The 13594-nt window shown below is 34.2% G+C and overlaps 1 protein-coding gene across 2 annotated transcripts in view; it reads left to right on the forward strand.

Moving 5' to 3' along the window:
- fibcd1a (fibrinogen C domain containing 1a) overlaps positions 1–13594 on the forward strand; it is a 160280-nt gene that overhangs the window by 43665 nt on the left and 103021 nt on the right. The gene's annotated exons all lie outside the window — the stretch shown is intronic.

The following is a 13594-nucleotide window of genomic DNA, read 5'->3' on the forward strand; positions in this document are numbered from 1 at the left end:
TTTTAATAAAAGAACTATGTACTCCAATTTGTTGATGAGACATTACCATTTAAGAGATAGTTCACTCGAAAATTAAAATTGTGAAGTAGAAATAATTCTTTAGGGTCTTACTGAGAAGTCTATAACATACTTTGGTTAAAATTTCTCAATGGTAGTGTAAAAAACACTTTTTACCTTGTCAAAATCAGTGATTTGCACAAACATAGACGCATATGTAGATCGGGATCGGCGCTTTCAAAAACGGAAGTAAATGATGACTGCTATGCTCATTATTACATCCAACAACAGAACACCTCAATCGCTCAATCAGAGACATTCTTGTCTTCCCCTGCGCCATTAGTCGACACAATGATGATCGGAGTCTGAGTGCGGGTCTAAGGTAAGGCGCTCATGTCAATCAACTATCGTTGGAGCGGCCTCTGTCGGTGTGTTGTCAAACTGACTAGAAGCTGAGAATGACCTGATTTTAAAAAGGGGATATTACTTTTAAAGATAAAAAAAAATACCACTGGGTGGATTTTTATTTTTTGTAGGGTGGTTGTGTACACACACTGCCAACACACATTAATGTTCAAATAACATGTAAAAGTCAGTTTTGTATCCGATGACCCCTTTACGGGTTAGTTCACCCAAAAATTTTATTTCTGTCATTATTTACCTCCCCTTATGTCGTTCCAAACCCGTAAGACCTTCGTTCATCTTCAGAACACAAATTAATATATTTTTGATAAAATTTGACAGCTTTCTTAAAAATATGATGACTTTATCCAACAATATCTTCTCTTCTGTGTCAGTCTTCGACGTGCATTCATGAGTACCAATATCGTTACGGTTGAACCACTAATGTCACATGCACTATTTTATCGATGTCCTTACTACTTTTCTGGGCCTTGAACATGTTAGTTGAATTGCTGTCTATGCAGGTTCAGAAAGCTCTCGGATGTCATCAGAAATAATTCATTTGTGTTCCAAAGATTAACAAAGGTCCTACAGGTTTGGAAAGACAAGAGGGTGAGTAATTATTGACAGAATTTTCATTTTAATTCTTTAAACCATTATTTTTTTCTTTCAATTCATGTTTATTTAGTGTTCTAACTAGAAGTAAAGAGAAAGAGAAGACTTCTTCACATGCTGTTAAAACTGAAGCCGCTACAGCCATCTGTCACGCCACATTAAACACTGCCATAACCCAATTATTGTTTGTATTTCGTAGTAAAATTGATGGGTTAAAAAATTAATTTGCAGGCTGAGACTTTGTTTCATATTAAAAGTAACAAAGCACAAAGCTTATTGCAATTATTGGATTTCAGGTGCACTACAAATAATGTTTAGTGAAGTTCATGTATCAACAGATAATAGCATAGAATCAACTGATTATAAGATTAATCCTGAGATTTAAAAATCAATACCAGTATTGATTAAAAAGTAATCCAGCACTAATTTCCACATGACTGACATGTTTACCTGATGTAACTTATCCACATTGTGTGCAAAAGTAGACACTGACACAGTCAGTCAGAGAAACGCTCATTAAATGCCACCGTTTTGGTCAATGATTTCAACCCTCCAAACTTTTTTCAGCTAAAACAAAATCTCCAGTCTTTAGTGTCACATGATCCTTCAGATTTGCTGATCAATTATTAGTAATTGTTCGTATTAGTACCAATGTTGAAACATTTCCGCTGCTTAATGTTTTTTGAAAACTGTGATACAAGGTTGTGTGCCATTCAGGTTCTCCACATTCTTTGATATTTATTTAGCTTCTGTGTGGCACCTGATTTCATGTAAACAGGCCTTGACACCTACTTGAAAACCACATTTTGCCTTTTGCTGAACTTTTTACTGATAGCAGTTTCAGAATAGTTCGGTTCAGCTTCATAAGTACCGTGCCACTTGCCTCTCCTTCACCTGTGTCATTATTGTAAAAGCCTTCATCAGCACCGTCTGGATTGTCAAGACGAAAGAGTGAAAGAGAATCACAAGCACCATTACTCACAATGTCCCACAAGCTCCCACTTTATGACCTTTTATGAGTGTAACACTCGCTGATTACAGCAGACGGAGAGATTAGTTTTCCTTGACAGTAATTTGAGCCTGAAATACTAAGGTTTCTCAAACATTCAACAAATCTTCTAGTGTTTACAAGATACCATTTGTCTCTTCCGCCAATATGTTTTTGGCATACTACAGCTCTTTATGAGCTTTTCCCTATGTGATGAACGACTCCGTCTTTATTTCAGTCTCTTTTCCTTTTTTTTTTTAATTGAAACTTGAGGGAAGTGACTTGCCCGTGAACTAGTGGGGGATCGAGCTCACACTGCGCAGCCGTATGCCAACATCCCCACTAGGTACACACCTCATTTTCACTGTGCATTTGAAGATGAGATGACAAAACGCACTGGAGCTCAGTGGTGTCAAGCAGTGGAGGACTTTATTTGATGTGGCACACCACATGGACTTTATAGCAGACAATTCAGTCGACCTGATAATGTCTGTATAAGAGATATAGACCAATTTGAATGTGCTTTATTGAGATTTGGCTGTGTTGCTTTTTATTGCAAAACGTTTTTCTTTTTGTATATTATACTGTATTATATTATATTATATTATATTATATTATGTTATATTATATTATATTATATTATATTATATTATATTATATTATATTATTATATCTTTTAGAAATATTGTAAAATATAAATTGCGTACAGTTGTTTGTCTGTATATTAATTTTGAGTGTGTGTGTGTGTGTGTGTGTGTGTGTGTGTGTGTGTGTGTGTATATATATACACACACACACACACACACACACACACATGTTGGGTTTACATGTTTTATGGGGACATTCCATAGGCGTAATGGTTTTTATACTGTACAAACCGTATTTTCTATCGCCCTAACCCTACCCTACACCTAAACCTAGCCCTCACAGGAGATTGTGCATACTTTTACTTCATCAAAAAAACTCATTGTGCATGACTTATAAGCATGTTTCCTCATGGGGACCTAAGAAATGTCCCCACAAGGTCAAAATATACTGGTATTCCTATCCTTGTGGGGACATTTGGTCCCCACAACGTGATGAATACCAGGTACACACACAAACACACACACATATATATAATATATTATATTATATTTATACAATACTTAAATTACATCATTTAATATTATAAAATATTCTTAAAATATTATATTATATTGTAAAATCTATATTTTATTTCTAAAACTTTTTACATTTGCTATATGCATATTATATAATATATTTACATAATATTTAAATAATCATTTTTTTATATTCAAAAGTATTATAAAATATATTTTATGAACATTTTATTTATTTGGGATTTGGCTGTTCTGCTTTTTATTTTTGATATAATATAATGTTATATATATAATTATTATATAATATAATATATATATATATATATATATATATATATATATATATATATATATATATATATATATACAATATTGTATTGTAAATGACCTAATTTAATATTATAAAATATGCTAAAAATATTAAATTACATTGTACAATCTATATTTTATTGTAAAGCTTTTTACATTCGCTATATGCTTATAATATAATATATTTACATACTATTTAAATGATAATTTTTAAAGTATATTTTACGTATGTTTTATTTATTGATTCATGTTACTTGATATTTGGCTGTTCTGCTTTTTATTGCAAAACTTTTGACAATTCATATAACAATATAATATAATATAATATTGCATTATTATATCTATCTATCTTACTTTTGCTATATGCATTTACAGAATATTTATCGTTAATTTTTTTTTTATTCGAAAGCATTATGAAAATATATATAAAATATATATTACATACAGTCGTCTGTCTGTATATTTTGACCAATATATTTAAATATCTATTATTATATAGTTTCCTAGTATCTCATAATAGTTTTTTGTTACACCTTTTTGTTATAGAGATGTCTTGATAATCTCCTAAAAATCTGATCAGTCAAATCCCTTGTTAAATTGTGTAAAGTATGGTATAATTGCCCATATTTTTTTTTTTACAATATTTATCAGAGTGCTGTAGGTGTTCTGTGTGTCTGATATGTGATAGCATGATTTCAGATGATGCTGGCTCTGGAGAGCAGGAGACAGAATGAGAGACAGATGGGATCTACGGCCCCTACATTCAGATCAGCGCTTTATGAATTCAGCCAGTAAACTAGGGCCATGCTTTCATTAGATTCCCTAGGCCAGACAATAAAAACACAGCCCCATCAATAGGGATGATAGGGTTGAGAAAAGGGGGTTGTATTCCTCAGCCTTGTGGAGTTTAGACTATACTGCCTAGTAATATCATGGGAACTTTTTATTATTTATCACAGAGTCAGAGATAACTTCATGATATGGATGGATTTCTTAGCCCAAGGGACGCATCCGCTTGTCGTGGTTAGGCTGATGGGAGCTATAAGCTGGTTTGCACACTCTCTATTTGAAAACCGCAAGATAAATCTGAAAGCAAATACGAGGCCGTTGAGCGGAATTACAAGAATACCGACCGAAAGTTCTGAAGGGTAATTTCAAAACTTAATTACAGGTATACCATGATATCCTGAGCTCACATGATTAGATCTGTCTATAACCTCTGTGTACTTACTCTCTACAGATAAAATGAAATGCAATATCTGCCCAGTTCTTACTAGAATAGTGGACTCGATCATGTTATATAAAGTAAGCTCAATTAAATCACAATAGAAATCATCAAATGTATTTTTCACGTACAGAAACAGCTGCATGTAAGCGACTGGCCAAACGCTATAGGGAAATTGCTCTTTTTGTTTGAGTGTTCCAGTATTTCTATAAATCTGTTTTAATGTATTTTAAAACGTATTTTATTCCTGTGATGGCAAAGCTGAATTTATAGCAGCAATTACTCTAGTCTTTAGTGTTACATGGTCCTTCAGAAATCATAAATCGTAATATGTTTATGAAAACAATGTTTTTTTTTTCAGGATTATTTGATGAATAGGAATTCAGTAAAAATCCATTTAGTTGAAACAGAAATCTTTTCTAAAATTGTGAATGTCTTTACTGCCACTTTTGATCAATTTAATGCAGTTATGTTGAATAGAAGTATTAATTTCTTCCAAATGTTTTGAAAAATGCAGAAAAACAGTAATTTGTGAAATATTATTGCAATTTAAAATAGTGTTTTTCTTTTTTAATATACTTTAAACTCTAATTTATTACTGTGATGCAAATCTGAACTTTCAGCATCATTACTCCAGTCTTTATTGTCAAATGATCCTTCAGAAATCATTGTAATATGATGATTTATTATCAATATTAAAAACAGTTGCATTTTTCAGGATTTTTTGATGAATAAAAAGTTCAAAAGAAGAGCTTTTATTTAAAATAGAAATCATTTGTAACAATATAAGCTACAGTTTAAAAATTTGGGGTCAGTAATTTTTTTCTTTCTTTTTTCGAAGAAATTAATACTTTTTGTTTAGCAAGAATGTGTTAAATTTAAAAAAAAAGTGATAGTAAAGACATATACTGTTAGAAAATGTTTATATTTTGAATAAATGCTGTTCTTTTAAACTTTTTATTCGTCAAAGAATTCAGAAAAAATGACAAAAAATAAGTTCAAAAAATAAAATAAAAAAGCGGCACAATTGTTTCCATATTGATAATGTGGATAATAAAAGTAATACATCAGCATATTAGAATTATTTCTGAAGGATCATGTGACACTCAAGACTGGAGTAATGGCTGATGAGAATTCAGCTTTGCATCACAAGAATAAATTGTATTTGAAAATATAATAAAATAGAAAACTATTATTTTAAACTGTAATAATATTCCACAATATTATTTTTTTTCTGAATGTTTGATCAATTAAATACAGCCTTAATAGGCATAGGAGAATTCTTAAATTAAACATTTTAAAAAACTTACAGTATATATATTTATTTATTTGCTCTTCAAATCAAATATTACAGAGTAATATTCATCACAGAGCTGATTGGTTGGGTCTATAGCTTAGATGGAGAAAATTAATGGGAAAAAAACTTCGGTAGCCAAGGCTGCTGAAAAGTGGGTAGTAGGAGTGTTTGGGATCTCTTATTTTTGCAATTTCAGTTTTTGCCACTAGTGGTGCAAAACTCACATGCTTCACCTTTGATCAATAGAAGGCTTATTTCTTCCAGTGACAGTGGAATTGCAGAGATGCTAAGTAAATCTATCCTGAGGGCGTCTTTGAAGGATGGATAAAGGTTTCTTTTGTGGATCCCAAGGTGCTAGCGATCTGACTCGGCAGAAGCCCTGGATCATTAATGAGGTTGGCTGAATCCAGGCCTCCTTAGTCATTATCCCACCTCAGTGCTCCCGAGAAACTAGAACACGGGGAACATAGTGACGCACTGGAGTGAATATGCCACTTTTATAGCATAACTTCCACAGAATGTTACCACTGTGTAACATGGCATGAGTCTGCATGCTTTTGATCTCAGCGTTATACAGTGAGGTCCAAAAGGGATTTTCACAGCAGTCCCATAGAAAAACTATTTTTTTTGTTCCCCAAAGACCCTTCCAGTGAACATTTTAAAATCTAAAGAAACTTTTTCCACTATAAAGAACTTTTAGTGCAATGGAAATGTTCCATAAAGGAATAGTTCACCCAAAAATGAAAATTTGCTTAGAATTTATTCATCATCAGCCCATTCAAGATGTAGATGAGTTTGTTTCTTCATAGGAACAGATTTGGAGAAATTTAGCGTTGCATCACTTGCTCACCAATGGATCCTCTGCGGTGAATGAGTGCCGTCTGAATGAGAGTCCAAACAGCTGATAAAAGCATCACAATAATCAGCTCCAGTTGATGTAATATCAACAAATCTATCATTTAAGGTGACATATCTTGAAAATGACTTTTTCTGTGTTGAAGAACAGTAATTGTGTCCCCAGTGCATCTACCAACCCAGAAAATTAAAAAAAAGACTACACAGTAACTTTGTTTTGGTAAGCCTTTTTCTGCAAGCATGTGAAAAAACAAGTGCGTCAGATTTCGCTCCCCTGGTGACATAGGAAAGGGATCTTATTATAATATTATATGCAGGTTTCCACCCACAACACTGTCATTTTGTTTTTCCAGTTCTAATGCCATGACAAAATTGAGCAAAACATGAGCAGAATACTATTTAGAGTCCCAACCTCAGAGGGGACGAGAAAGCAGTGGATTTATTGATTTATTATCTGTATATTACGCTGCTGCCAGACAGATCTAATATAAACATGCACATTCTTTCCCAGCTGTTTACCTTCACAGACATAACTAACTTTTTTTGTAACTTGTGTATGTTTTTATATAAACTTGTGTGTATTTGACAGTTTAAGCGCAATAAGATATGAAAGAGAACTTAGTTTAGTATGCACTCAGCTGCTTTCTGTGTGCGTGCTTCGGATGTGTGCCCTCAGACAATCCTATATTAGAAGTTTATACTGATATGTGACCCTGGACCACAAAACCAGTCATAAGGTTAAATTTGACAAAACTGAGATTTATACAACATATGAAAGCTCAATAAATAAGCTTTCTATTGATGTATGGTTTGTTAGGATAGGACAATATTTGACTGAGATACATCTATTTGAAATCAGAAATCTGAGGATGCAAAAAAATAAAAAATACTGAGAAAATCACCTTTAAAGTTGTACAAATTAGGTTCTTAACAATGCATATTACAAATCAAAAATTACATTTTGATATGTTTACAGTAGGAATTTTACAAAAAATCTTCATGGAACATGAACTTTACTTAATTTCTTAATGATTTTTGGCATAAAAAAAAATCAATAATTTTGACCCATGCAATGTATTTTTGGCTATTGCTACAAATATACCCCAGCGACTTAAGACTGGTTTTGTGGTCCAGGGTCACATATGGCTGAGTATGGCAGCTGTAAAGGCACAGCCCTATGAGCTCTAAAGGCACAGCCCTATTCTGGAATGCATGAAAACAGTGTGTTTCTGCTTCCACTCAAAATAGGTGTTTTCAAAATGATATAATAAATGATCTGTGGGGTATTTTGAGCTGAAGCTTCACAGACACATTCAGGGGACACCTGAGACTTATAGTACATATTGTAAAAAGGAGCATATTAGGTCTCCTTTAAAGGCTTAGTACACTCAAAAATAAAAATTAGCCCATAATTTACTTACCCTTTAGGCATCCTAGGTGTATATGACTTCCTTCTTTCAGACAAATCAAATCTGAATTATATTAAAAAGTATCCTGGTATTTCCAATCTTTAAAAATTGCATAGGTGGGTATTTCTCTTCATCAGTCCAAAACAAGTGCATTCATCTATAATAAAAAGTGCCTCACATGGCTCCGGGGGGTAAATAAAGGCCTCCTGTATAGTGAATCGGTGCATTTTTGCAAGAAAAATATTCTTATTTTAAACTTTAATCTAACTTGTGCCAACTGGTCTTACACAGTAGCCCTTCCGGGCGGAGGACATAAGATGTCAGCGTTGCACATACGCAGGCGAGTCTTGCACAAACCAACGTTTGTTTACAGGAGCACAGGAAGCAAAGTTTCCTTACTTTAGCAAAGAAAAACCAGTCTCCTCTTGGCTTATATCGAAATCTTCCAACATTTTTCTTTACAACTCCTTATTTTATACATCTAATTCATGACTGTTGTTTTATATTACGTTCATCACTTCAGAGCAGCGCATCGTCAATGTCATATGTCATCTACCTAGAGCTGCTTCTGTGTACAACAGGAAGCACAAGCTAAATTAAAGTGATTATTAAGTTTTAAATATGGATATTTTTGTTACAAAAATGCATCAATTCGCTACAGGAGGCCTTTTTTTTTTTTACCCCCGGAGCAGTGTGAGGCACACAGCTCGTACTTTAGATACTCCACCAAAAGACATTTGTTTGGTTTTGATTATCACGTTTATCACTCGGAAATCATGCATTTTAAAATATATTAGTTTAAACTTCTGATATACGGTTTCCTAAGCGCACACATCCGAAACACGCACACAGAAAGCGTCTGTCACGTGGCATGTGACTACTAAACGAAGTTCTCTTTCATGTCTTATCACGCTTAAATGGTCAAATACACACAAGCTTGTGTTAAAAACACACAGAAGTTACAAAAACAGTCAGTTACAAGGAACTTGTGTTGTGTACAACAAAATGGCAGCGCTGTGGGTGAAAACGTGCAGATTAAGGGGTGGTAATTTTATAATAAGGTCTGTTTACCACGTCACGGGAGAAGCAAAATCTGAGCGGCTCATTTTTTTTCTCAAGCTTGCAGAGAAAGGCTTACCAAAACAAAGTTACTTTGTTGTCATTTTTAGGTTTTCTAGGTTGGTAGATGCACTGGGGACTCGATTTTGCAAATAGGCACGGAAAAAGTCAGATTTTTAAATTCAGTGATCGCAAAGTCAGCTTAACCTAAATTAAATTGACATTTTTATTTAGTTGCACATTAACTTTTATGCAACATAATTTGCTTCCGGTACAAAGCACAAGTACCTGCTGTCTCTCTCTCCTTGTTAAGACCGGAGCACTCACAACTAGGTCACTGCCACGGCTGCAGAGTTGGCAGCACATCTGAAGTGGCAGGAGATCAGTAACATGCATTTGGGGAAGTAGTTTGCACCTCACTATTCCACTTTAACAGCATCTTAACACCCGTGTTCAGCGTGTCATGAAACCAGGGTTTTGTAAAGGGCAGGAACTCTCTGACAGTCTTTTTTTTAAACCTATTTGGTCCTGCAGGAGAACTTATTAGTCCTGCTACAGGACCTTATTAAAATGCTCTTGTTAATTATGAGTGTGGACTCATTAGAGCGGTTGCCGGGGGAGATTGCTCTGTGAAAAGAGAAGCCTGCGGCCTTTCTTCCTTTACAATAAACTTTTGGCAAAGAGACCACTTTCTTTTGCCCTTTGCTTTAGAAGGTGGGTGGAGGAAGGAAATGTTGACTCATCTGTCAGCCAGACTTTGAAATTAATACATGCTGACACTTTCCCTTTTCTCCTGGCAAAATCGCATCTGTCGTCTGCCGCCAAACGCTAGGTTGGTGTCTCAACTGACAGATCAGTTTCGACTTAACTTTTTTTGTGATTGTTGTTATGGCTAGACAATGACATTGTTGTTAATTATTTGATTATTAATTTATTAATATATATTAATATATATATGCATATAATATAATATAATATAATATAATATAATATAATATATATATATATATATATATATATATATATATATATATATTAGTGGTGGGCCGTTATCGGCGTTAACGTGCTGCGTTAACGTGAGACTCATATCGCGCGATAAAAAAAATATCGCCGTTAATCTATTCTCAAAGTTGGGTTGGGAGCTGGGTCTAAACTACGCAAGATATGATGACTTTCACCTTGATATTTTAGCGCGGATGACGTATATCTAGTTGAATTGCACTGTAGGGGGCGAGAACAAGTCTTCAACTTCTGTGAAATTACCACATCAAATGAGACGCGCAGACATGGATGCAGCTATGAAGCCGCTTCAGGGCAGGTGCGTGCGTTGCAGTGAAAATCTGCTGTGGCCCAGTAAAATCTCAAGTTTGAGTTATAATTTACTTTGATAATCCCGAAATAAAGACATTAAACTATATGCAACAACTGAATTGACGCTTCTAAAAGCAACGCAGTTTATTGGAAGACTATGCACGCAGATAGGCTATCCATACCCGCGTGCCTGTGTATTTTACGGGAACGCGCACGTCGTACAGCCTTTTGCGCAGAAGTACTTGGTTACACAAGTTTGTATAGTTAATTGTGTTGTAAATGCAATTGTCAAGCAGTTTGTAATGCATTTTGGAAACAGGAGATGAGCGCCTGGTCTAATGCGCCACCTGGCTTGAGAAACCCGTTCTCAAAGACTTACTTTTAGTCATTATTTGGGTAGCACACATATTCTGAATGCCTTCAGCAGAATTTAAATTAGCCATTTTAATCTAGATTAATCTAGATTAATTTCAAGATTTAATCTAGATTAATCTAGATTAAAAAAATTAATCTATGCCCACCCCTAATATATATATATATATATATATATATATATATATATATACACACACACACACACACACACACACACACACACACACACACGCATACACACACATTATTCTTATTTGGGACGTCAGCTATTACTTTTCTGGATGACCTTTAATTTTAAATACTACCATTTCTAATTATAATGTGATATACAGATTATAATATATATATACAATATTGCCAAAAGTATTGGGACACCCCCTTCTAATGAACAGGTTTGTCTACTTTAGTAACTTCCATTAGTATAAATCTTAATGTTTAAGCATATAACGATATTATAGTTAATTGTGTGCTTCTAATGTTATAGCAGCAGTTTGGACAGGACCCTTTTCTATTGTAACAAGGCAGTGCATCTGTGTATAAGGCAAGGTTTGATTCAGTCAGCGTGGAAGAACTTGATTGGTCTCCAGAAAGCAAAGTCTTTAAATGCACACCTTGAGTCATATACTCATCACCAAACACCAATGAGTAGTACATACACCATGGACAAAAGGATTGGGACACCCCTTTCTTTAGAACAGAAAAGGGCACTTTCAAAACGGTGGCAACAAAGATGGAAACAATGTGTTTAAGAATTGTATTTCCATCTCTGTTGCAACAGTTTTGGAAGTGTCTAAAATGACTTTTCCCATACAGTATGTACAAATCATTGGTATTTGGTGATGAGGTTTTGGCTCAAGGTCTGCATTTAAAGTCACACCAGAGGTGTTCAGATGGAATTGCTAAAGTAGTCAAACAAAACTTTTGGCCATAGTATATGTACAAGTCATTGGTTTTTTGTTGATGAGATATATATATTAACTCTATATATTTACACAGAAAAATTACAAAAATATATATTTTTATTTATTTTTAAAGAAATATAACCCAAAAACACATTTCAAGATATTTTATAAAACAAAAAAAAGTAGTTTTATAAAACAACTGCTTTTAAAATAAAAATTATTTTTTTTGTCTTTTTGTATGTCCAACAATATTAGAACATCTCCAAAGTTAACTTTTTGAATTTGAAGATCGGGGTAAATTTTACTTTTTTTGTCTTCTGGGAAACTTGTGAGTATCTTCAATCTGTTCAAAAGTTTACACCCCTGGCTCTTAATGCATAGTTTTTCGCTCTGAAGCATCATTGAGCGTTTGAACCTTCTGTAGTAGTTTCACATAAGTCCCTCAGTTGTCCTCAGTGTGAAAAGATGGATCTTGAAACCATACAGTTGTTGAAAAGGGTTCAAACACACAAATAACGAAATAACAAAAAAATTGTGGGACCTAAAGAATTTTTCTTTAGAACAGCAGGCAGTTTAACTGTTCAGGACAAAAAATGGACTCATAAACAGCTATCACTAAACAAAAAATAAATAAAAAACACAGATGTGGATCATTCAGGTAACAACACATTATTAAGAATCAAGAGCATGTAAACTTTTGAACGGGGTAATTTTTATAAATTCAGCTATTATTTTCTCTTGTGGACTATATGTAAATGTCATTTATGCGAAATAACTTATTAAGGTCAGTACTAAATAAAAAACAGCATGCATTTTGTATAATAATCAACATTTTGCAGATTCTGCAAGGTGTATGTAGACTTTTGACTTGACTATGAGTACATTTTGAGATTGCTTTGAAATTAGGTTTAAAATAACTTAACGGCACCATTATCTGAAAGCTATTGTTGTAGAACCAGAGAAATTGGAAATGAGTGCACAATCTGTAGGAAAAGCTCAGTTCACTTGAGTGCAGAATCTTGTGTTTCAGTCATTTGCATACTAAGAAAGTTTCGATGTGTCAGCAAGCAGCACAATTTTTCCCTTTGGTCTCCTCCTGTTCGATTGTGCTTATTAATCTTTCGCCTTTGATCTATCATCAGTCATTTCCAAAACTGAGAGCTGTGTTCCAAACTTGGACGCGTACTCTGTTGGCGACATTATTGATGATACGGCGGCTTGCGGAGGAAGCGCGTTCGAATGCGTCTGTGATTAATGAAAGCCCCTCAAACAGGAAGCAAATTTCTTTTAAATAATGTTTATGCCATCGATGTCCTGGTCCAGCCTGGATATGACAAATGGGCCAGGCAGCACTTATTTAAAAGAGGGGCTATCTGTGTCTCTTTATCTGCTAAAATGTTTTGGCATGAGACTCTTAACCTCAGTTCATTTCCCTCCATCATCTCTTAACACGGTTTTAGAGCAATGAAAGTATACAGACCTCGGGTGGATGTGCAGTCAGTGGGCGCTAATGTGGCCGATACCATGCCGTGACATTGGCTGTGTTCGTAATAGCTTACTACCTTCCTGCTCTTGCTGGTTCTGCAGTATACAGTACATGCATGTATTCTGTGTACAGTCAGGATTTTTCTGTATACATAAATCGTTTCCTTTATATACCAAAAGTAATATCTCTCTTTCTTGACTCATTATTTGATCAGATGGTAAAATTGTAAGAAATTTTTGTGCAAAACTAAATTAAAAATGC

The sequence above is a fragment of the Garra rufa genome, chromosome 15 (assembly GCF_049309525.1).
Source record: "Garra rufa chromosome 15, GarRuf1.0, whole genome shotgun sequence".
NCBI classification, from domain to species: domain Eukaryota; kingdom Metazoa; phylum Chordata; class Actinopteri; order Cypriniformes; family Cyprinidae; genus Garra; species Garra rufa.